Here is a 27309-nt window from a genome sequence, read left to right on the forward strand (position 1 = left end):
CATCCCCCCTGAAATAAAAACGGTCCAAATCATCCCCCCCTGTAAAACTGAACAATGAAAGTGGTTTTACTGCTATTTCAACATTTACCATCACCAGAAAAGCAACACCAGAAAAATAACTTATTTGACAATTTTCTCATTACACTTAAAAAAAAGACTCATCACTGGAAAAAACAACAATTTTTCACCTGTTTCAAGTACATTTTTACTTAAAATAAGTAGGAAAATCTGCCAGTGGGACAAGATTTATCTTCTTATTACAAGCAAAAAAATCTTGTTCCACTGGCAGATTTTTCTACTTATTTTAAGTGAAAATCTACTTGAAACAGGTGAAAAATTGTTGTTTTTTCCAGTGATGAGTCTTTTTTTTAAGTGTAATGAGATTGTTTTTACTAAAATGAGACATTTTAACTAGAAATAAGAAAAATATTCTTGTTAAGATTTTGAGTTTTTGCAGTGATCCATGTCACTTATTCCTGTGAAGGACAGAGTCATATTGATAAGTTCAGAAAAGTGTTTTTTATTGTTGTGTTTTGATGTATTTGATGTAAGCCCAGTGGATATTTAAAGCTTACAGAAGGCTGCATTTAACTGCTGCTATGTCATTCCTGCAGTATTTCTGCAGGTGTTTTGGTCACTGCTATTATTTGTAATATATTATATTATTTGTAATCAGCACAAATTATCTGTCCCCATATGATAAAATCCACCACCCCCCTGATTGTTTTTTACAACTCGAGTACTGTATATAATATAATAATAAGTAAAATAATAACCACACTTTATGCATGTCCTAAAAAAAAACATCACAAAAACATAACCACACACACATAGCTGCCCAATGAAGCAAACATAGTGAAATATAACACTCATGCACTCAGAGCCATAACGTATCCACATTACATATGATCAAAAAAAAGCTATTTAACCAGAGGCAGAACACAACTATTTGGCTTAAGGTTGGCCTGATGGTTTTATTATAAAACCATCAGGCCAACCTTAAGCCAAATAGTCACCTCAGTGGCAAGTTTCTTTCTGAAAGGAGCAGTTAATCACTCGATTCTTTCTCTCTCTCCCTCTCTTCTATTTTTTTCTACCTCTCCATAAAGTTACCGTTAATCCAAAACACTCGCGCTCCAGCGCGTGCGTGAGGGGGCGCGCATTGGAGCTGCAGCTCATAGTGTGTGTGTCGGGGAGGAGAGAGAGGGGGGGGAGGGGGGGGGGTTGGTGAAGGAGCAGAGGGGCGCCTATAATGACGTGCTGCTGTTATTAATCATACACATTACACACAAACGCTGTTAAATACAGAAAATGCACATTTAAAATATTTTTCAAACATGAGCAACGAGAGGCTCCTCAGTCTCTCTGTCGTCACTCTGATGGCTCTGGTCCTGTTGACGACTAAAAAAAGGCTCCACGGAGCAACTTGTAACAGGCAATGCTATCAGAATACGATGCAAACAGTTAATCTTGGATAAAACATCTTTGTTGCAGGAGTTTAAGACTTCAATAATGGACGGGAACTCATGTCCGCCATCCACCTTCCGTTTGATGAGTTGTCTGAAGGATGATTTATGGTTCCGCGTTACACAGACGCAGAGCCTACGGCGTAAGGTACGCGGCGACGCAACCGTACGTTGTGCGTCGCCGCGTACCCTACACCGTAGTCTACGCCGTCGATTTCACGCGGAACCATAATTTAGGTTTAACAGCCCAGCTGCCGCGACACATCGCCTATTTTACATGCAAAAATAAGATTTTTTATTTTGAATTATTTTGAACATCATGATTACATACTAATAGCCTAGATTTAGAATACAACATGTTAGTAAGACTGTACCAAAAAAAATAAAATAAAAAAGCATCAAATTTTTGGGTGTGCCAGCTGTCTCTGTGGGTGGCACTGGCACACCCGTGGCTACGCCACTGGTCCAAACTGTCCAAAAACACCTTATTATGAACAATTTCCCAGTGTGTTTTCATGTCCTGACACGTGTTTTGAACCACTGACTGCGTAAACAGCCGAGGATGACACTTTGTCTTTGTTTTCTTTAGATCAGAATCTCAGGGCATGGTATGGCTCTCTCGGTCCGGTTCTGGGTCCTCTGCCTCCGGGGACGACCCCCGTGGTCTCAGCACCACTTGTCAATGGATCTAAGCCACGCGATCCTGGCAGGCCTCCCCGCGAGCCTCTGGTCCAGCTGGTCCGGGGTCTCTCGGAACTTCTCGGCCTCCTCCTCCGCTCACCGACCCGATGCTCACCGTCCCAAACACCCCTGGACCCCATGCTCAAACACCCACCTCACCGGCCCAACCCGGGAGTCTTCGGCGGATTTGTGTCCGGGAATGGTGCGCCGTCCTCGGCCTCGCTGGCTGACAGGTGCCCCCTCGTCCCTGGAGGAAAAAAGTTGAAGATACTCCGATTTAAACCAAACTTTATACACGTATAGGCACCTATAGGATGATGTTAAATCCGGGGTATAGGCTTCCAGGACCTCACGGTTCACCAGATATAGCCAATACAATTTTATTTACACTTTACTACAAACCTCTTTCATTGTGTTCCAAATGCTCTGAAACATGTTCTGAACCACTTTCTGGAAGAACTTTGTCGGACGTGGCACTTAGTACTTTTGTGTCCGGGAATGGTGCATCGTCCTCGGCCACGCTGGCTGACAGGTACCCCCTCGTCCCTGGAGGAAAAAAAGTTAAAGATTCTCTGATTTACAGCAAACTTTATACACACAGACGCAGACGCAGATGCAGGTGCAGGTGCAGGTGCAGGTGCAGGTGCAGGTGCAGGTGCAGGTGCAGGTGCAGGTGCAGGTTGAGCCGCAGGTACTAACTGAGCGACTGCAGGAGGACGTCTGTCCAAAGGTGCAGCAAAAGTGTTGTTGTAAAATCCTTCAGGGCTGCAACACGCTTTAATAAACGTTGCGAAAACAAGTGTTTTAAACCGTTATTGACTAGATCCATCGTCAAAATCTAAATGAACCGACAGGTTTAGGAGACGTATGAAGTAGAAATGAGCGGTTCCTAAAATCAGCTGTTTGCTGGTTAGACTTTCACCAATCTAAATGTTGTAATGTAAAACAAGTTTTGACACTATAATTTTATCAAGATCGAGCTCATGAGAATAAAATCTTTATTTTTCATGTTAATAAATGTGTTTTTATATAAACTACTTTATATCTTGTGTTAATTTTCATGAAATCATTTTTTAACATGTTTTCAAACCTGAACCCTCCACACAGAGTTCACATATTTATCATTCTGTCTCCTAAAACGTCTGTTTCTGTGTCATATTAAGGTTTTTCAGAACAAAGTTATTTATATTCTAGTTTTATTCATTCACTGATTTCTTAATTCAAACAAATTATATTGATCAATGATAAATACATCAACATTAAAACATGTTGGGTTTATTGTTGTGTTACTTAAATCTTTTTCTTAATTGTTTGTAAACCACAAATGATTTAAAACCACAAACGTGAAACTTTGATGCAGGTTGAAGCTTCACTCGTGGATTCTGCAGGACATTTACACAAATGTGACAGAAACCAGTGTTTTGGTCGGAACCGGCTGAACTCCATGTTATAAAAACCTGTTTGGACTGAACTTTGCCCTCTGACAGTAAAAGTGTTAAACTTTAACTTTTCTAAATTGCTTCTGATTTCAGCAGATGAAGCTGCGACGCAGTTGGAGCAGCTGGTGAGTAAAACCTCCCTATTAACTGCAGGAACAAGTAACTCGGTATTTTGTAAGAAGTTGTTTAAGAACCAATTAATGAAACGTTTTGAAGTTTCTTCTGTCGTCAAAACGTCTTAGTTTAGTTCCTGGAAAGTATTCCGTTGTTCCTGGAAACACCAAAGTAACGAGAGAAACATTAGACGACAGAATAAGAAGGTTTGTAGTTCCGGTTTGATTGTGTTTTTGAGCTGTTTTTATTTCATATCTTTATTTTTCCTGTGATATTTTACATCTTAACACCGTGAAGGTTCAAGTTAATAAACGTGGCTCCGTGACGCGTTCAAGGAACCCTGGTTTAATGATTAATCCATTTATGATCGACACCATAAACTTCTGCAGGGACTTTATTATTAAACTTTGACCTTTTCCTCTGATTTAGAAAATGTTTAACTGTAAATAAATCCTGCAGCAGGAGGAGCTGCAGACGTCGTTTACAGAAATGTTCAGGCTGATTTTAAGGTTTATTTATTCCAGTTACATCACACGTCCATCCGTCTGGAAAACACAGATTTATCACAAACAAACCAATGAACTTAATGTGGAGCCTTTTTCTCAGTCAGGTGTAAATGAAAGAATTAAGAATGAGATTTAAGAAATAATACCAAACATATTTTAAATGTATAAACACAGATTTATGTTTATTCTGACTGAACTGAACTTGTTTAAGATAGTTTTGACTCGTTGTTACCTCAGAGTCACCGTTAACTTTGACTGGTCAGTTTTTGAGTTGGATCGTAGTAAAACAACTTTGCGGTGCTTCAGGAATCTGATTTGGGATCAGAATTGAATACTTTGGGAGCTTTGTCGTATTCTTTAAAGGTAGTAATGAGTGAAGCTTCAGTGAAGCCGGTCCTCCCGTCCTGACTCCTCATCCACACACATCTGTACAGATGTTGATGGCTGCACACATCTGACTCCTCATCCACACACATCTGTACAGATGTTGATGGCTGCACACATGGAGGATGTTTTCCTCAGGTTTCCTCTCATTAACGTTAGTTTCTGAAGTTTTCCACCTCAGCTGCTCCAACCCTTCAACTCACCACTAGTCTGGTTTTTAGCAGACGCTTCCATTCTAGTTTTAGTCTAGTCTTTAGTCCAGCTATCATTTTAGTTTTTATTAGTTTTAGTCATTCTCCTTTTAGTCGTGTCAAGTTTCAGTCGACTAAAAGTCTGAGTAGTTTAGTCTTATTTTAGTCAGAATTGTCCATTTAAGTCTAGTTTTAGTCTAAGATTGTATTTAGCCAAACCCATTTTACAATTCAAACAGGTTATCTTATTATTCTATTATTGTTACCTTATAGACTCAAGAATACATTCATTCCAGATACAGAAGACTCATTTCAGTTTACAACATATTTATTTTTACGCATTTCTCCCCGTCTTTTTCTTTTTCAACGACACATTGGGTTTTCTTTTCCTCGTCTCTGTAGGAAAGTGGATCCAAAGATCTAAAGACTAAACTGGTTCAAAGAATAACCAGAGGAAACTACTTTTGGGATTATTAGGGATCTTTGTCAGAACTTTTCATCTTGTTTTGGTCAACGGAAATGAGGACACATTTCAGCAGAGTTTTTATTTAGTAATCTACATTTTAGTCTGGTTTTTATTCCTCTACGATATTGCATTATATATTTAATGATGGTTATCGTCACATGACCAGCATTTTGGTTGGGGCTGGTTTTCCTCAGGTGTGAGAGGATGCTGGCGTGTACGTCGCCGCTTCTCCTCCGGTCTACCTTAACGTCGACTTTAATGTTGTTTGTTCCCGACATCGTTTCCACAATCCTGCCACAACAACATGCAGATTGTGCTTTTCGGTCTTCTATTGTGCTGCTCACGCTGTTCTCCGGAGATCCAGGATTCTTTCATCTTCACGGGTTTGGGGTTGGATTTCCTCCCTCCCTGCCACTCCGAACAGAAGAACAATTTACAATCAAATCTTTGTGAAATAATCAGTAAATGAGGTTGTTTTAAGAGCAGAAACATTTGTGTTAGCTTCCAGTCTCCTAACATTCCAGCAGGACTGGAGCTCACCATGACACAAGTTCATTCACTCATTTATATGATCACATGTTTTAATCCTGTCTGGGATGTTTAACAAGTATTCTGGCTCTGATCACATGACACACTCACAGGTTGGTCTACGTTTCCTCCCAACACCCGACATCACACATCCACTATTACACTGAGGGTTAAAGAGCTTTGTTATCAATAAAACACAGTTAAAAGTGATAGAAACACAAACTAATGTCTTAGCTGGATGATCAGTAGACAAACAATGAGTTTAAGAAGGTTCCTGGTCCAAATGGAACCTCATAAAGGTTCACAACAGCAGCTGATGTTCTTCCAGGTGAACCGGATGATGGACTGGATGTTAAAGGTGAACTTCCATCGGTGGGTTCCCACCGCCGTCCACTACGACTTCCATCATTGATAAAGTAACAAGCAGGAACTAATCTTCTCCCCCAGGTCCAGATCTGTCGTTACAACCAAACAACTTAACAACCGTGTTTGTGAACAGTCATGTGTACCAGTCATGTGTATGAGGCTGTGCTGAAGCAGGGAAACATTAAAACATGCAGGACGCTGGCTCTCGGGGACCAGGGTTGGAGAACCTGGTGTAGATCTTCTTCAGTGGTCATCATCAATATCACGAGTGACTGAGTGAATTTGTGTTTGCAGAGGTCGGTACTGCAGTCAGAGACCAGAGTCTCCAGGATCCATCTGTCTGTCTCTGAAGAGTGACCGGTCTAAAGAGCATCCTATAGTCTTCAGTAAAGAACCTGGACCTTCAGACACAAGGTAAGAAAACAACGACTTCCATCATTGATAAAGTAACAACCAGGAACTAATCTTCTCCCCCAGGTCCAGATCTGTCGTTACAACCAAACAACTTAACAACCGTGTTTGTGAACGTTCGTCTGAACGGTGTTTTTGGAAACAGCTGAGTCTCTGAACCGTAGTGTGTGTGTGTGTGTGTGTGTGTGTGTGTGTGTGTGTGTGTGTGTGTGTGTGTGTGTGTGTGTGTGTGTGTGTGTGTGTGTGTGTGTGTGTGTGTGTGTGTGTGTGTGTGTGTGTGTGTGTGCATTCAACAACATGAGCGGTGATGGCGAGCCCAGAGAGGCGGGTTTCGTAACGTGGAGATATTGTCATTACAGTATTCCCTGGTTTTTCGCAGCGGTTACGTTCCAAAAAGAACCCGTGATAAGTGAAATTCTTTTTACAATTATTATAGAAGGCTTCAAATTGCGTAGATCAGCCCCGCCTCGCACGTTTTCCACTGCTCTGACTGCCGCTGCATCCTGACTTTACTCTGTAGCGTCTTTTTCTCCTAAACATGCGGTGCAGGTGAGTTTTTTTGAGAGAAGAAAATAGTTATGGGTCGTTGTTGTCGCTCTTTTTTATTCTGGGCAAAAAGATTCTTATAAACCGACACCATTGGTTATATTTGAGACTGTAATGAACGATTCATCAAACAGTCCCGTTCTTGAGCTGCTGCTGAAGCTCATTGGTCGTTCTCAGCTTGTTGCTAAGCAACCAACGTTATTGATACAGGAAGTGAAGAAGCGGGGAGACTGTTTAGCCAATCAGAATGCAGAACACGATGCACAATGCAAATCCATACAGAACCTGCTGAAATGAAGGCTAGAGATTTGATAATGTTTTTATTCAAAGTAACTTAAAAGTTACTTTTCATAGTAACACATTACTTTGTGGTCTAAGTAACTGAGTTACTAACTGAGTTACTTTTTAGTGAAGTAACTAGTAACGGTAACAAGTTACTATTTTTCAGTAACTAGCGCAACACTGCGTTCAGGCTGGTCTTTAGTGTGAATGAGTGAAGAAGTGGTTTCCTGGATGATTTCATCACTCGTTCTTTGACTTTTTAATGAAACAGAACATTTCTTCTCCAGGTGAATACGCCGCTTCACAGATTGGAATCAAATTAGAGACGACTCTCAGTTTCAATTCTCTCTTATCGTCAGTATCAGTAAAACCTCTTTCTTCCTCTTTCTTACCTCAGGAGTTTAACAAAGTCATTCAGGAAAAGTGGGTGAAATAATGTATTTCATGACTTAGTGGTGTTTTAATAAAGTTTGTTTCTACAGATTCAAAGATGGTGGGTGTTTGTGGTTCATGTCTCTGAATGACTGAAGTCCAGAAGATGGATGATTGTGTGGAGGAAGAGGAGGAGAGACCAGAGTCTCCAGGATCCATCAGTGTCTCTATGAAGAGTGACCGGTCCAAAGATGAACCTCCAAACTTCAGTGAAGAACCTGGACCTTCAGACACAAAGTAAGACAACTGTTGGTAACTGATTTTATGACTCACTATGACTTTATATTTTCTGTACGTGGTGGTTTATTTGAAGTTTTAGTTCTTACTTACTCCTTCTGGTTCCTGTTTTTCCACCACGGAGTCTTCTGTGTTCCTCAACCACGAGGTCCTGCTGGTTCAGAGACCAGAGTTTGGTTCAGGATGAAATCAAACCCCGAAGGTCCCTGACCTTCAACTGCACTTTTACTTTTGCTATAAAAATACGTGTGCTGCTGACCGAGCAAAACTTGGATTTCTACGACTACTAACTTACAAACAGCTGACCGAATTCAACCCGGATTTTTAAGTGATTTTCTAACTCCCCAAATGGAAACTAAAACAGAAAAATACGGCGTTTACAGGATTTGCACCTGAGGGACTCGAACCCGCACAATAACCAAGCCTGCTATGACTACTAATCTAAACTAAAACAGTCAAAATGACCGAGCCCATCCTATTAAATTTTCCAATTAAAACTTAAACACTGCATGAGACATCAAAAGTCAAACTTGTCTATGTAAAATCTGACAAACAATAAATGTCTCAAAATGTATTTTTAATCTTTATGAGCTTGAGAAAAATCCAATCAGACAACCAATATTAATTTGATAAATCCAATGTGCAGAATTCCTACTCATCAAGCGGTTTCTGCTAACCTTATTTGACTAGTCAGATTTGGTTGTCTGCATGAATTCTCCAGGATTCCACAGTCAGGCTTCTCCTGGAAACAGCCAGATCACGTCAGGGTCACCAAATTGAAAGATCCTAGTGTTCGTTTGTCTGGTGAACCATAAGAAAACCAGTGAAATAGAATCAAAGTTAATACAAGTTTTTATTATATCATGCACAATGTTTTTCCGGCCGGAGGTGCACTTCTCTCAAACCACGTAGGCAGGAGAGGAATGATCAGTCCAGTTGAATTTATACTAAAAGGGAGATGTCCTTTTTACCTGAACCTCATTGGTGGAGCCAGCTGTGGAAAATACAGCCAAACATGTCTCACCCTCAGCCCCACATCTCATTTGATTGGCTCCCACCTGGGGTGTCAACCCAGATCACAGATAAGACCCCCCAATGCTAAAACAGCTGTTTCTCCCCATTGTCTTCACTTAACAACCGTATGTATCTGGACTATCTAAACCCTGCATCTAAAGAAAACAGTCGAGCCATAAACAGAGGCTGACTCGCCACTAGATAAAAACATCTGAACTAACTCCTGAATAGGAGATAACTTTGCATATAGAGAAAACCACCAGTGTAAGAAAAACCCTTCAAACTCTTAAACAATTTAATGAAATCATAAAAACTTTATACAGCAAAACTTAGCCTTTAATTCACCATCAAAATATCATGTTGGCATAAATGCATGCAGCGTTCTCGGTGCTGAGTCATGATAAGAGCTGGACAATCTCCTAACTCATCCCGATGGGCAGAGAAGTTTACTAGATGCAGAAAAGCTCCATTAAGAGCTGAGTCTTTAGCTTGTTCTTAAAGTAGATCCAGACCTGCAGATCAGACAGAGTTTGGTAGATCGTTCCACCATCGGGGAACAACGGAGGAGAAGAGAAGCTGCTGATTTCACACCACGTTGTGGTGGAAGCTCCAGGCGTCTTTTACTGGTTGAACATAGTGTCATATGTTCTCTCAGGTAGGGTCTGATTTTACTGATGTTGTAAAGAGAAGATAGGGACTGACCAGGAAACCGGGGCATCATGGTCCTTAAAGGTCAGCTGGCTGTCTAACATGACACCAAGATTCCTGGAACAAGACGTGGGTACAAGTGTGATGTTTTCCAACTGCACACTTATCTAAGGAGGTAAGGAATGACTGGCTGGACAGACAACCAAGCTCAGTCTTGGACAGATTTAGCTGAAGGTGGTGGTTCTTCGTCCATGCAGAGATATCAGAAAGACATGCTGATATTTGCCTTGAAACAGCAGTGTCATCAGGTGGGGAGGGAAGTAAAAAACGGGGTATCATCGGAACCGTCAGACCCGACTGAAGACGAATCTTCCTAGAAGTGTAGACCTGAACGGGAGCAGTGAGACCGGACGGTAGTCTCCAACCTGGGCAGGGTTGAGCGTTGGTTTATTCAGCAGTGGGGCGACCCGAGCTCGCTGGAAGGCAGAGGTGAAGACATCAGACTGAAGAGAATCATTAGTATCAGTCATTTGTATCAGTCATTTATAACAGTCATTAGTACCAGTCATTTGTATCAGTCATTTGTATCAGTCATTTGTACCAGTCATTTATAACAGTCATTAGTACCAGTCATTTATAACAGTCATTAGTACCAGTCATTTGTACCAGTCATGTGTATCAGTCATTTATACCAGTCATTTGTACCAGTCATTTGTACCAGTCATTTGTACCAGTCATGTGTATCAGTCATGTGTATCAGTCATGTGTATCAGTCATTTGTATCAATCATTTGTATCAATCATTTGTATCAGTCATTTGTATCAGTCATGTGTATGAGGCTGTGCTGAAGCAGGGAAACATTAAAACATGCAGGACTCTGGCTCTCGGGGACCAGAGCTGGAAAACCTGGTGTAGATCTTCTTCAGTGGTCATCATCAATATCACGAGTGACTGAGTGAATTTGTGTTTGCAGAGGTCGGTACTGCAGTCAGAGACCAGAGTCTCCAGGATCCATCTGTCTGTCTCTGAAGAGTGACCGGTCTAAAGATGTTCCTCTAGTCTTCAGTAAAGAACCTGGACCTTCAGACACAAAGTAAGACAACTGTTGTTAACGGATTCTATGACTCATCATGAATTTATATTTTCTGTGTGTGTGTGTGTGTGTGTGTGTGTGTGTGTGTGTGTAGGAATATATGTATATAAGAATATCACTAATATATTAAAATTGAATTATTATATGTTAAACATGTAATAATTCATATTATTTTTTACAATATTAATATATATATTATTAATTTACAATTGTTCTCATTATTCTCTTCAATGTCTGTAACTTGTTGGACATAAAAGTTACATTTATTTGCATTTATTTCCCTTGATAAATATCCATCAACATGGAACTTGTTGAAACCACCCAGTAGAAATCTCACTGCAGTTTCCTGTCAGAGGCAGAAACCTCTCCCTTCGTAGGGAAAGTTCCCACTTCCTCCTGCTCTCTCTGGTTTTTGGGAAACCTTAAAAATGTGTGAAATGTATCCAGATATAAGAATTATGGTCAGCATTTTTAATCCTGATTTCCTTTCACATTAAGTGGAAGGACACACTTAGAATAGACTATAATATAATAGAATATTCCTTTATCGTCAGTACACCTTGTGGAACTCTGTTGTATTAGACGCTATATAAATAAAATTGAATTGAATTGAATTGATTATTGGGTCCATACAAACAAACTGTAAATGTTAGCTTTGTAAGTGTGTCACTGCTCCTAAATCTTCTTAAAATGGTAGATAAAGAAAACGCTCCACTGACATCTGAAGGTATTTTATTTCCCCACAGACAACGTGAAAAACTGCAAACATAAACAAATAATACATTTTTAACACGTTGAATGAAATCTTTACATCTTTAAACAAACAATGAAATTAAATAAATATGTATATGAACAAAGACAACAACGTACCGTGTAAGCCTTCTACCACGTTTTTAGGATAGTTAAAGTTGTTTTTATTTTTTTTACGGCAGCTCTTGTTCAACACATGAGCTGCTACCACCACTGAAGCTCAGTTCAGAATGAGCTTGGTTCATCAGGTGCACTCAATTAGCCCAGCACCAATTAGGAGGAGGCGTGGCTCTGCCTGCCCCTACAGCCGGTACTGAAGTACTGAAGGACATACACACCCACAAATACAATGTTGCTCAAAAGAAACACATATGGTACATATTATTATTTTAGAAACCCAATAAAACAAAAATATAACAAATTACCATTTCTGGCTTATTAAGACAGCTACAAAGTGTATAAACAAAGTCTGTAAAAACGTCTGCCTGTACAAGAATCTCCACCTGTCAGCTCCCACGTTATTGGTGCTTACAATCTAACTTCAAAAAGTTGCACAAACTACAGTCAATAAAGACAAAAGGATGAGATTGATCCCCTCTGCTTGTGCAGGACTTGATCAATACTAGAATAGATAGAATAGGCCAGCGTTAGAAGCTGAGGCCATGAAGTCTCCTGTGTTTTTGAAGGCAGTTTGACAGATTGTAAAGACTTATTCAGTTTGAAAATGTGAACGATAAAGTAGAAAGAGGGATTTTCTGACCCATAGTTCAGTTCAGTTATTGTGGATATTAAATGTGAGATGTTTATGAGAGAAGGATGGAACAAAAAAAACTAAATCAAGAATACTTGATCAATCAGAAGAAAGTCTGTCTATTTCAGGCTGTTTTTGGTGTGATGTGTCTCCTATGGGGTTACTGGTTAAGTTCCCGGTTCCTGGTTCCTGCCTTGTTCCTACAATGTGTTTGTGCAGAAGGAGTCAGTTGTTGATCATTGACTGATGAGATGTGAAGATCAGGATGTTTGGGTTTTTCAGAAGAGGAGTGAATTCTGCAGCTTCCAGGTGTCAGTCTACGAAGAGTGACGTCTCCAAAGATCTACCTGACGACTTCAACAATGAACCTGCTCAGATGAAGTAAGAAAACCATTTCCTCTGGAAGAAAAAAACAACAAATACCGTGAGAACTTGTTTGTGTTTGATTTTGCTCGTAAACGTGGAAACATCCAATAAACCCTGTGTGGACTCTGGTTCTGCAGACGGAGCTCAGACCAGACGACTTCATCGGAATATCTGGGACATGGAAAAAGATCCAGAGCAGGATTTCCACAAGGTGAGACCGTCCATCCGTCTGAAGAGTCGCCGTGCCGTCGTTTTTCTGTGTCCAGTTGTTCAAACATGGACCATCATTCTTTGTGGTTCTGGACGTACACCGGTTTATGGCGTCCTCGGCTCTGAGGCTGGATCTGGACCCTAGTGGTCTGTAGAGGACCTGCAGGTCTGGATCTGGACCCTAGTGGTCTGTAGAGGACCTGCAGGTCTGGATCTGGACCCTAGTGGTCTGTAGAGGACCTGCAGGTCTGGATCTGGACCCTAGTGGTCTGTAGAGGACCTGCAGGTCTGGATCTGGACCCTAGTGGTCTGTAGAGGACCTGCAGGTCTGGATCTGGACCCTAGTGGTCTGTAGAGGACCTGCAGGTCTGGATCTGGACCCTAGTGGTCTGTAGAGGACCTGCAGGTCTGGATCTGGACCCTAGTGGTCTGTAGAGGACCTGCAGGTCTGGATCTGGACCCTAGTGGTCTGTAGAGGACCTGCAGGTCTGGATCTGGACCCCCCCTCTGACCTCCTCTTCATTCTGTTTTTCAGCAGATGCTGGTCTGCAGCAGGTCCTAGATGAACATAAGACCAGTCTGAGGAGCAGATGTGAACATGTGACTGAAGGAACTGATGAACCAGGAAGTAGAACCCTCCTCAACAGGATCTACACGGAGCTCTTCATCACAGAGGGACTGAGTGAAGAGGTTGATACCCAACATGAGGTGAGGCAGCTGGAGACAGCTTCCAGGATGAAGAGACATCATGACGCTCCAATCAGGTGCCAGGACATCTTTAAAGCCTTACCTGACCAACGTGGAGCCATCAGAGTGGTTCTGACCAACGGCGTCGCTGGCGCTGGGAAAACCTTCTCGGTTCAGAAGTTCTCTCTGGACTGGGCCGAGGGCTGGGAGAACCAAGACGTCACCGTGGTGATTCTGCTCTCGTTCAGGGAGCTGCACCTGATCGGAGATGAGCAGCTCAGTCTTCTCAGGCTGATCCAGGTTTTCCATCCATCGTTCCAGAAGCTCACAGCAGAGCAGCTGGCTGCCGGGAAACCGTTGTTCATCTTTGACGGCCTGGATGAAAGCAGACGTTCCCTGGACTTCAACAACGGTCCGGTGGTGTCTGACGTCACACAGAGCTCATCGGTCAACGTGCTGCTGACCAACCTCATCCAGGGGAACCTGCTTCCCTCAGCTCTCATCTGGATCACTTCCAGACCTGCAGCAGCCAATCAGATCCCTCACAAACACGTGGACAGGCTGACAGAAGTACGAGGCTTCACCGACGGCCAGAAGGAGGAATACTTCAGGAGGAGGTTCAGGGATGAAGAGCGGTCCAGCAGCATCGTCTCCCACATGAAGACATCCAGAACCCTCCACATCATGTGTCAACTCCCGGTCTTCTGCTGGATCACTGCTACAGTTCTGGAGCACATGTTGACCACAGAGCAGAGAGGAGAGCTGCCCAAGACCCTGACTGACATGTTCTCCCACTTCCTGCTGGTCCAGACCAAGAGGAAGAAGAACAAGTACCAGGAGGGACATGAGACGAGTCCACAGGAGCTGACGGAGGCTGACAGGGACCTTCTCCTGAAGCTGGGGAGGCTGGCGTTGGAACATCTGGAGAAAGGAAACATCATGTTCTACCAAGAAGACCTGGAGCAGTGTGGTCTGGATGTCCCAGAGGCCTCGGTGTACTCAGGAGTTTGTACCCAGATCTTCAGGAGAGAGTGTGAGGTCTTCCAGAAACCCGTCTACTGCTTTGTTCATCTGAGCATCCAGGAGTTCCTGGCTGCAGTCTACGTGCTCCACTGTTGCTCCACCAGGAACACAGATGTGCTGGAGAACTTCCTGGGAGAAGATTCAGATGAATCCATGGAGAACTTCCTGGGATACTACAGACACTCATCTCTGGATGAGTTCCTGAAGAGAGTCATGGAGAAATCCCTGGAGAGTAAAAATGGCCACCTGGACCTGTTTGTCCGCTTCCTTCATGGTCTTTCTGTGGAGTCCAACCGGAGACTGTTAGGAGTTCTGCTGAACCAGACGGAGAACGATCCAGAAACCATCCAGAGAGTCATCAACAACCTGAAGGAGATGAACACTTATGAAGACTATCCTGACAGAAGCATCAACATGTTCCAGTGTCTGGTGGAGATGAACGACCTCTCAGTTCATCAGCAGATCCAAGAGTTCCTGAAGTCAGAGAACAGATCAGAGCAGGAACTCTCTGAGATCCAGTGTTCAGCTCTGGCCTACATGCTGCAGATGTCGGAGGAGGTTCTGGATGAGTTGGACATGAAGAAGTACAAGACACCACTAGGGGTCGATGGAGACTGATTCCAGCTGTGAGGAACTGCAGAAAGGCTCGGTGAGTCCAGATGGATCAATAACACCATCAGTTTGTGTAAATTAGCAGTTTAGTTCTTTAAATCTTGTTTTGATCTTCAAATGAAAACTTTTGAAGTCGGATGTGTTTGTTTTATTCTGGTTCACCTCAAGTCACGTCAACCAGAGGTTCATGTTTCAAACACTTGATCTAGTTGATGTTTCTGCTGCTCAGAGATGAATCTGTGTAACGGAGAAAGATGGAACATCAGAACCACTGGGGGTTTTGTGGACACATGTACTTGGTCAGAGACCTTAGTTCTAGTAACTCTGGTTCTGTGATCTCCTGCACCGTCCTGTAACTCCGGTGGGGGGTTACTTTCCTCACACTTTAAGAGGAGAGCAGTTGGACTTGTTATTGGTTCCTGAAGACTTTTCTCCCTCATCCAAGAGTCGACACAGATATGAAGGCTTGAAATCCCATGATCCTCCATGAACTGCTGGTCGTACCAGACCGAGACTCTAGATGGAAAAGCTCTGAATGTGACGAGTGCAGCTTCATTGATTATGAATGAATGTTTGTCTGAGACAGAAGGGGACAGGTGTTTGTGTTGTTGCTGTAGAGGAGAGCAGCATGAAGACGTTTACAGCTTCATACGAGAACTGACGTCTGGATATCAGAGCAGAACAGCACAATTCAGTCTCCTTCATCAATCTCTTTTTCTTTTTTTTTTTTTTTGCACAGATATTAATGATTGATACCATGCCGGTAAAAACCAAAGGCTTATATATGTGCATTATTACTATATTTTATATAAATACATATATATACAAACCTAGTGATTTTTTTTTTTTCTTAATCCATCTCTGATCAATGCTGAAGTCTCTGTGAGAGCAAAGTCTACTTTAACAAACCTGAACACAAAATACAAGAAAAACTAATCCAGGTGTCAGAAAAACACTAAATACAGCTTAAAAGCTTGAACATCTTTTATCTGGATACTTGATAAAAGTTCAGCTCCACACTGGTTCACTTTCATTCAAGATGTTCAGAGTGAAAAATGTCCATGAATAAATGAGTTTATGTCCTAAATCCGATGTTTTCAGATGACTCTGACAGACGTAGACGTTAACGAAGCCGGTTCCCTCCTTCATCTGCAGATCCAGACAAAGTCTGCAGATGTTACAGATGTTCAGTCTGGCTTTAACTCACACTTTATCACAACTGACATCATGTTTTCTCTCACCACAGATTTGTTATTTGTGGACTCTCAGAGACTCACTGTGAAGTTGTTGCGTCCGCTCTGAAGTCCAACCCCTCCCATCTGACACAACTGGACCTGAGTCTGAACCAGGACCTGCAGGATTCAGGAGTGAAGGTTCTGTCTGGTGGACTGGAGAGTCCAAACTGCAGACTGGAGACTCTGAGGTCAGTTCATGGAGACGTTTACACATTTATCCACTTATCATCCTCCAAAGATGTGACAAAACTACTTTAAATCTAAACATTTTCACGAAATATTTAGTATCTGATATGAATAAATGTTTATTTTTTTAGAAAGGTTCTGTGTCTATAAAAGTTTGACGATTGTTATATAAGAATATTTTAGGTGTAAACAGGAGAGAAACCAGTTTAGTATAAAAGTAAGAAAAACTTAAAAAAGTTTACTAAGCATTAGCCCAGCACATCAGGCCAAAGTACATGTTTGATAAGTACTTTGTACTTTCTTGAGTGTGTAATCTGCAGTTTCCTTAGTCTGAACTAGTTTTAAAACAGCTGCAGGTTTTGTCATGAGTTGATTTTACAGAACCCAAATGCAGGAAACCCAAAGGTGACAGATGGCAACAAAGTCCTTTATTCTAACAAAACATAAAAACCCAGAAAAAGTTATCTAACAGAAATGAGAGAATGGTGAAGATGAGTGGGAGGCGTCAGACTGACAACCAGCCGGGACTGAAAGAGAGCAGGAATGAAGACAGACGGACCAACAGCCTGGAAGAGACACATGTCCTCTCAAGGACTGAGACACAGGTGCAAACAATCAGGATGGACGGGACCAAGGGGAGTCAAAGAAAGAACTAAACACACAAGGATGTACTTTCAAAATAAAACAGGAAAGGTCACCAAAAGATCAAACCTGAAGAACCTGGTGAAACAAATGTATCACCATCACAGTCCTAACCCTAACCCTAACCCTAACCCTCACAAACCTAACCCTAACCCTAACCCTAACCCTAACCATAACCATAACCTTGAGAACCTGGTAAAACGAATGTATCTCCATCAGAGCCACTCTGTGTTACTTCCTAGAGGACGGTGGTGCTTGGGTTCAGTCTGGTTACAGGTGGAAACCACGAAGGTGCAAGTTTCATCAACCAGTACTAACACAATAATATCCTCATTAAAATAAATGAGACCGAGAGATAATTTAACATTTTGCCAAAATTTAAGTAAACGCCTTATTTATTAATTTACATAAATGTGTTAAATTAATACAATGTAGCCTATTTGTTTTTTAAATAAATCCTCAAATTTTACAGCAATTATTCCCTTCTTTGTTTAATTCAATTCCTTTTTGTCTTTTATAGAAAATTCTAAATTCTATTTTTTTACTCTATTCACAACTTATCCTTTTCAGATAAAATCAAGACATTCTCTCCCACGTAGCTCTTACTCAAACACTGCACTGGCGACGATCACGACTCAAAGCGCTAACGCTAGTCTGTAAAGATGTTTCTGACGGTCGGGCTGTCCACACCGTTAAGTCTTCACACGGTACCAACGGTTCACACAAACACGTTGCAGGCCTGTTGGTTCTCGCGAAACATTAAGAACACAGAATAAACTTTCAAAACATTGAGTGTGCTGAAATGTTCCATCCCGATCTTGGTTAGGATGTGGTGGTCGGGACGGCAGCTCCGCCGCGCTCAGGCCCGTCCTGGCTCGGCCTGGCTCGGCCGCCTCCCATCACAACTCCCGCTCTGACCAAACGGCTCTCTGTCCATGAACCGCGGTCCTCTTCTCTGAGCTTCCAGCTCTGTAGGCTCCGGTCCGGGACTGTTGACCGTCTTTTAGTCTTGACCACACCAAAGTACGGCTACTTTTACTCCTGTGATTAAACAGGAAAACATTCAGCACTGCAGCAGTCGAGGACTGCAGTTGTCCATCCCGGCCTTAGGACACACATAGCCGGGTATTTACAAAAACTGATATTTCCCCTCTACGTTTTAAAAAATACCATCATTTACATCAGGCCGTTTTCAAAATCTCTTCATGTACATTATCAGAAATGTCCTTTAATCAAGCAGATCATTAGTTGTTCAAGCAAAGACTTTTCAAGTGCAGCGATACAGAACCTGATGTTTAGTTTCACACAGACTTCAGAATCTGTTGAATTAGTCTGATAAATATACAGAATTCAATCATTCTTATCTTTAACTAAAAGTAAGATATTAACTGATAAACTCAGTTGTAACATAATTATTAGGTGTTTGCAAGTTAAGTCAAATTATAAATGACACATTACTAAAAGTAAAGTATTTTAATATATTCTGCTCTCAGAAAACATCATTTGAACTCTTTATAACATACAAGGATCATTATGATAAAAAGCTCAGGAATCCTGCATAAATGATATAAAACTGGACACATGATATAAAGTCCAGCAGTTCTCCACAGATCCATTCTGGTGTTAATAATTGTTGCTAGATCAGCTTCTGATCTCTAAACTGCTGCTTTGAACAATATTTGAACATCAACACTAATCAAAAGGATTGGTGTGTATGTTGGTGTTTTCATCTTAATCTAGTGTCAGACTTGGACCAGAAAAGCTCAGGATGTTCAGTAAAGGTGAACATGTCAGAGGAACAACCAGGAACCCACATCATGGATGTAACAAAAGTGTAAAACCTGTTTTATAAAGTCCAGATACGGTGGTGACCCACATGGACCTGATGACAACGTTGATATTTGAAGAAACACTTCTCTGATGAGACTGGAACATGTTTCACTTTCTGTTCAGGTTGGAGCTCTGCAGTCTGTCAGAGATCAGCTGTTCTTCTCTGGTCTCAGCTCTGAAGTCCAACCCCTCCCATCTGAAACATCTGGACCTGAGTTACAACAACCTGCAGGATTCAGGAGTGAAACATCTGAGTGGATTTCTGGAGAGTCCAGACTGCAGACTGGAGACTCTGGGGTCAGACATGTTTTAGTTGTGTGTTCAGATGAATCTGATGTGAAAGTTGTGTTGACACTAACCTGCAGACATCAGGCTGATCTTCTACTGATCCACACTGACCATCTGACTGCTCTGAGTTCTTCTTCTCTGCTTTAGTTTCATCTTAAACTTCCTCTTCTGATTCATTACATAAAACTAAACATGTGAATGTGTCAGACAGGAACAAATGAAGAACCAGAGATGTGTCTGAACCTGGAATAAAACATCTGAACAAACATGAATTAACTTTACAGCTAATACGTTCAGAAATGTCATCCAGATGTTAATAAACTGAGAGAGTCTGACAGACAATAGTGGACAGACTGAATGTGTAGTCGTCCAATATATGAGTTATAGAGCTCATTTACTAAATAACTTGTTACTGTGGATGAAATCAGTCAAACCAACGTTGGCTTCCTTTGACTAACATTACATTTAATTTTAACAAATACAAGTTTACCAAATATGAAACTCTAAACATGGAAAAACATATTTTTCTGTGTTTTTAATATTATTCTTTAATATATCTGTTAAGATCATTTCATCCAGGTGACATCAAGACATAAGGTGCAACAAATAATGTCTTTTTATGTTTTTCAGTGTGTAAAACTAAATATAAATCCATGTGTGTTGAAGTTAGTAAAGTGAAATAAAGCTGCTGTCTAGACGATGAGTTTCCTTCATCAGCAACAAAACATCCAACAAGAACATCAGAAACTTTGTGTTGAAACTATGTCGTCACTCAATCAACTTTTTCAGAGAAAATGTTTGAAAAATCTCCTAAACAGACAAATATGTACTGATTGATGAAGAAATGTCTCCTTAAAAACATGGAAATGATGAATATTGTTCATTTATTCATCGTTTATGGAAGAAAACATTTTAACTAATTCAAATATTTAATGCATTCAAATGCATTGATCACATTAAAAAGTGGAGGTTCCACAATTTAATTCAGTTAATTGAAGATAAAAAACAGAAGTAATTGGAACCAAGTAAATCAGATTAAACGTGGGCATTCAGCTTCAAGTAGTGAAGCTAAAAACCAAATATCCAAGCCAGAAATCAGGGAGTGGTTCTGACTCAGACCTGAACAGCCACATTAAGACAGTAGTGAAGTCAGTTATCACTTAACAGCTTCCATCATGATCACAGCGGCCAAACAAACCGTAACCACAGCTGCTACACATGACGCTGGTGACGTTTCTGTCCATAATGAGACGTTCTGAAGCCTAAATGTCCCTTTCTCTCCCTTTACCAGCAAATCTCCACTTTGGCCGGAGTTTTCAGGAATGATGGTTTTTGGAGACTTTGAGCTTCGTTTTGGTGTAAACGAACGGTTAAAACTGATGAAAACAGCAGCGTTGTTGCTGCGTGTAAACGAGGCCTCAGACCTGGACAGGTTGGACTGACGGCTACAGGTGGAGCGTCAAAGTGATCGTCCTGACAGGAAGTGTCTTAGATCCTCCCGTGTGAAATGTCCTGATGTTTAGTTTCACACAGACTTCAGAATTCAGAAGTTGAATTAGTCTGATAAATATACAGAATTCTTATCTTTAACTATATATTGTTCAAAAGCAGTATCAGTCACACTGGGGTGCAGTGATCATAACATGGTTGCAATTGTGCGAAAAACTAGTATACCTAAAGCTGTATCAAAGATAAATTACAGAAGGTCCTATAAAAGGTTTGATCAGGAATTATTTGAAGCAGAGGTGAGGAATGCGCAATGGTCAGATGTATGCAATGAGGAAAATCCAGAAAAAGCACTGAGTATATTTATGAAGATGTTTTTGGAGATTGCTAATAAACATGCTCCAATGAAAAAATGGTCTGCCAGGTCAAACAGTGCACCATGGTTGGATGATGAATTGAGAGGATTGATGGCTCACCGTAATGATGCTAAAAGAAATGCAGATAGAACAGGCTCTCTATCTGATAGGCAACACTACTGTAAACTGAGAAATGCTGTGACAAAACTGAACAATAATAAAAAGAGGGAATATTACCAACTGAAAATAAATGATGCTAAAAATGATGGTAAAAAGCTGTGGAGAACACTGAATAGTATAATGGGAAGAAATCCGAACATACAGACCTCGTTCATAGAGACAGAAGGTTAATTTATTACAAAACCATATGAGATTGCTAATTATTTTAATAATTATTTCATAAATAAGGTTGAAAAGTTACGAAATGGCATGTGTACAACAGATAACAATAGGTCAAATAGCATCATTAAAGACTGTGTCATGAGGGGAAAGGAGTGCATGTTTGGATTTCAGCATGTTGTGGAAGAAAATATAGAAAGAATGTTGTTACATCTATGTGATGACAAACCTCCGGGTACAGACAATCTTGATTGCAAATTACTCAGAATAGCAGCTAAATATATTTCCAAGCCACTATGCCACATATTCAATAAATGCCTGTTGTATGGTGTGTGCCCAGAGATTTGGAAGGAAGCTAAGATTATTCCGTTGCCCAAGAACAAAAGAACCACCTTTAATGGTCCAAATAGTCGACCGATAAGTCTTCTTCCAGTGCTGAGTAAAATTTTTGAAAAAGTTGTATACGCCCAGATCCAAGAATATCTATCAAGTAATGGCCTGATAACTAGCTGTCAACATGCATATAGGCAAGGGCACTCCACAAGTACGGCACTTGCACAAATGACTGATGATTGGCTAAAGAGTATGGATGATAGAAGGCTTATAGGAGCAATATTGTTAGATTACAGCGCCGCTTTTGATGTTATCGACCATGGTTTGCTGTTGGAAAAACTTAAATGCTATGGTTTTGATGCAGTTGCTCTGTCCTGGATGGAGAGTTACCTGTCAAAAAGAAAACAGAGGGTGTATTTCAATGGAAGCTTGTCTGATAGTAAGGAGCTGAAGTGTGGGGTTCCTCAAGGAAGCTCCTTGGGTCCCCTCCTTTTCTCAATATTCACTAATGATTTACCATATATGCTAAATAGATCTAGTGTAGTTATGTATGCAGATGACTCAACAATGTACAGCACGGCATCTACAGTAGCCGAGTTAAATGATATTTTAAATACTGAAATTAAAGAAGTAGCTGATTGGGTAGCTATGAACAAATTAGTACTGAACATTGGAAAAACTAAATGCATGGTGTTTGGATCTAGACATATGTTGGATGGTGATCCTCAATTAAACCTATCACTGGCCGGGATGCCAGTGGAACAGGTAAAAGAGGTCAAACTACTTGGAGTTATACTAGAACCTAAACTAAATTGGACGAAACAAATTGATGCTATAGTGACTAGAATGGGGAGGAGCATTGCAATAACTAGGAAATGTTCCAAATATATAACATTAAATACTCTGAAGTTAGTAACCCAAACTCTAGTCTTAGCACACCTTGAGTACTGCCCAGTCATTTGGTCATCAGCTAGCAAGAAGGACATACAGAAATTGCAAACAGCACAGAACAAAGCTGCCAGGTTAGCTCTCCAGTGCTCTAATCGGACACATGTTGACGATATGCACAGCAATTTATCATGGCTTACTGTTGAGAATAGATTACACTCTCGTATTCTCTCTTTTTCAGAAATGTTTTAATTGACAAAAAACCCCAGTATTTCTTTGAGCAGGTAGGATATGTAAGAGATGTGCATAGCCATAGGACTAGACAAGCCAGTGGAGGTATTCTTGTTACCCTCAAACCAAGAACAAATATTTTTAAAAATTCTATTAGTTATAGAGCGATAATGGGATGGAACGCATTGCCTAACAGCATAACTAGTATACAAACAAAAATCACCTTTAAAAGAAAGCTAAAGGAACATCTGATGTAGTGTACTATTTTGCAAGGTTTTGAGTCTAATGCAACTGAACTACTGTACTAAAACATGCTGAACAAAACTGTTCAGAGGCAAAGTGTTGTGATGTGATGTTGTGATTTTGGTTTAGTTTTACAAAGTAATTGTATTGAGTTCTACTGCTGTTTATTTTATATTATTTTATTTTTATTTTAGCTTCTTAATTTCTAATTATTGTTTTTTTGGTTAAAGGACGATTGTAGAGTAATATGTTTTGGAATGTTTGTCCTTGCTGGACCCCAGGAAGACTAGCTCTTGCCAAGGCAAGAGCTAATGGGGATCCGAATAAACAATAAAACAATAAAAAAACAATAAAACTAAAAGTAAGATGTTAACTGATAAACTCAGTTGTAACAGAATTATTAGGTGTTTGCAAGTTAAGTCAAATTATAAATGACACATTACTAAAAGTAAAGTATTTTAATATGTTCTGCTCTCAGAAAACATCATTTGAACTCTTTATAACATACAAGGATCATTATGATAAAAAGCTCAGGAATCCTGCATAAATGATATAAAACTGGACACATGATATAAAGTCCAGCAGTTCTCCACAGATCCATTCTGGTGTTAATAATTGTTGCTAGATCAGCTTCTGATCTCTAAACTGCTGCTTTGAACAATATTTTACCATCAACACCAATCAAAAGGATTGGTGTGTGTGTTGGTGTTTTCATCTTAATCTAGTGTCAGACTTGGACCAGAAAAGCTCAGGATGTTCAGTAAAGGTGAACATGTCAGAGGAACAACCAGGAACCCACATCATGGATGTAACAAAAGTGTAAAAGCTGTTTTATAAAGTCCAGATACGGTGGTGACCCACATGGACCTGATGACAACGTTGATATTTGAAGAAACACTTCTCTGATGAGACTGGAACATGTTTTACTTTCTCTTCAGGTTGAAGTGGTGTGGTCTGTCAGAGATCAGCTGTTCTTCTCTGGTCTCAGCTCTGAAGTCCAACCCCTCCCACCTGAAACATCTGAACCTGAGTTTCAACCAGAACCTGCAGGATTCAGGAGTGAAACATCTGTGTGGATTTCTGGAGAGTCCAGACTGCAGACTGGAGACTCTGAGGTCAGACATGTTTTAGTTGTGTGTTCAGATGAATCTGATGTGAAAGTTGTGTTGACACTAACCTGCAGACATCAGGCTGATCTTCTACTGATCCACACTGACCATCTGACTGCTCTGAGTTCTTCTTCTCTGCTTTAGTTTCATCTTAAACTTCCTCTTCTGATTCATTACATCAAACTAAACATGTGAATGTGTCAGACAGGAACAAATGAAGAACCAGAGATGTGTCTGAACCTGGAATAAAACATCTGAACAAACATGAATTAACTTTACAGCTAATACGTTCAGAAATGTCATCCAGATGTTAATAAACTGAGAGAGTCTGACAGACAATAGTGGACAGACTGAATGTGTAGTCGTCCAATATATGAGTTATAGAGCTCATTTACTAAATAACTTCTTACTGTGGCTGAAATCAGTCAAACCAACGTTGGCTTCCTTTGACTAACATTACATTTAATTTTAACAAATACAAGTTTACCAAATATGAAACTCTAAACATTGAAAAACATAATTTCCTGTGTTTTTAATATTATTCTTTAATATATCTGTTAAGATCATTTCATCCAGGTGACATCAAGACATAAGGTGCAACAAATAATGTCTTTTTATGGTTTTCAGTGTGTAAAACTAAATATAAATACATGTGTGTTGAAGTTAGTAAAGTGAAATAAAGCTGCTGTCTAGACGATGAGTTTCCTTCATCAGCAACAAAACATCCAACAAGAACATCAGAAACTTTGTGTTGAAACTATGTCGTCACTCAATCAACTTTTTCAGAGAAAATGTTTGAAAAATCTCCTAAACAGACAAATATGTTCTGATTGATGAAGAAATGTCTCCTTAAAAACATGGAAATGTTTTTTAGGAGACAAAGTTCAAATATTAACATGAAAACTCGGCTTCAATAAACTTTTACCTTCATTTAATATTTACATAGAAAGACTGATATTTGAATTCAAATTCTATCAAAACTGTTTCTGCCATTAAAAACTACATTAAACCCTGGAACACCAATTAGTTTCCATATTTTGATGAGTATTTGGTTCTAGTTTCCCTGTAAGGGTTCAGATTTGTACGTTTTTTGTACCATCATGCATCTTGATGAATCACATTTATTAATCAGACAAAAGTTTTCTGCAACAGTTCCAGATCCATCACTGGAGAAGAGATGTCTTTCATGAATGCTGAATAAACACAGACGTCCTCCTGTCCTGAAGCTCACAAAGTCCTTCTAGGAATGAAAACTTTATCGTCCAAAACATCATTTACAAACAGACGTGTTATTGGGACAGAAACACGTGACATGAATGGACTTTACATGGTCTAGACTGTCGTCCTCATCACTGACTTTATTGAAATCAGCACAAACTCAGACTTTTCTGATCATCAAGTCAATAATACTGAAGAGAAATAGACGCAGACTATTGATCACATGTGTGACATCAATATGAACATCAGCCTTCATAAAGTCCATCACCTTTCTAATTCTCATCTCTATGGAGCATGTAGAATGATGAAGATGATGATGGATTGTAATTTATCTTTTATTCTTTATTCAGGTTGGAGCGCTGCAGTCTGTCAGAGATCAGCTGTTCTTCTCTGGTCTCAGCTCTGAAGTCCAACCCCTCCCATCTGAAACATCTGGACCTGAGCAGGAACAACCTGCAGGCTGCAGATGTGAAGCAGCTTTCTGATCTGGTGGACAGTCCAGACTACCAGCTGCAGACTCTCAGGTCAGTGGAGGTTGGACTCGGTTCTGCTGCTGCCAGCAGTTTTCTACTAAAACCAGTTGGTATCCAAACAAAGACCAGTGTTTCCAGTGAAGCTGCAGCTTCTCAGGAGCTGCTTTCCTCATGAAGCTGTGAGAAGAAGATGATGACAGGCTGCAGGATTGGACAGAAACACAGAGACAGTAGTCGGCCAATCAGAGGATCCAGATGTTTGTTGTAGACCAGTGTTGGTGCTGGTGTTCACGTGTCCAGAAATAAAGGAGTATTCCAGCTGACGGCCTTCCAGGATGTTCAGACACGCAACTGCTCCACTGCAGCTCTGAACTCTGAAGTCCTGGATGTGCTGATGGAGGGATCTCTGCAAACACTCCTTTATCTGCTCTCTTCTTTCTTCTTCCTCTACAGCTGATGGAGGGATCTCTGCAAACACTCCTTTATCTGCTCTCTTCTTTCTTCTTCCTCTACAGCTGATGGAGGGATCTCTGCAAACACTCCTTCATCTCCTCTCTTCTTTCTTCTTCCCTCTACAGCTGGAAATGATGGGAGTGTCCAGGACGGATGAGTCGTGTCCTGATCGTCCTCAGAGTTGAAGCAGAACCAGTTTGTGTGGACAGACTCTGACTGGACCGTGATGATGATGAAGAAGATGAAGATGTACATAGTTTCTGAAGTTCCAGAGTTTCACAAACTTCTCATATATTCATTTATTTCATGTTAAGTCAAAAAGTCTTTATTGTTATTATATTATTGTTAAAAAACAGTACATCAAAATGTAGCCTTTAATTTGAACTTGAGTTTTGTTCAACAAGCAAGCCCTTTGTCTAAAGTCTGGATGAGTTCTAGTTTGGAGGTTTCTACTACTAATGTAGTGATGGATAAATGTCTACGCTGCCGCGGCGGAGCTGCTCAGCAAAGCAGCCGTCTCCTCCACCGAGTCACATGACTCCCCGGTGTTTTCTTTTTAATTACATGTTTCCGTTTCAATCCAAGTTTTCCTTTTGTTGTTCTCATGTTTTCAGCTTTGTCACGTTTTTAAAGTTTCTTTCCGCGTCACTGATGAAGAGAGAGACTGAAGAGATCCGTGGAAATAACAGCGTTTGTTCATGAAACATGAAACACAAATGAACTTGACTTGCTCAATGAATGTTCCTCAGTTTGTTCCAGTAAATATTGTAAATGTTTTCTGGATATTAGTATGATTGTTAACACTTCAAAGAAAATCAAAAATCTTCAGTAAAACT

The 27309-nt window shown here is 40.5% G+C and overlaps 1 pseudogene; it reads left to right on the forward strand.

Annotated features, from left to right (window-relative positions):
• Positions 1-3677: 3677 nt before the first annotated feature.
• On the forward strand, positions 3678-27309 carry LOC133442114 (protein NLRC3-like; annotated as a pseudogene).

The sequence above is a fragment of the Cololabis saira genome, chromosome 4, assembly GCF_033807715.1.
Source record: "Cololabis saira isolate AMF1-May2022 chromosome 4, fColSai1.1, whole genome shotgun sequence".
NCBI lineage: Eukaryota > Metazoa > Chordata > Actinopteri > Beloniformes > Belonidae > Cololabis > Cololabis saira.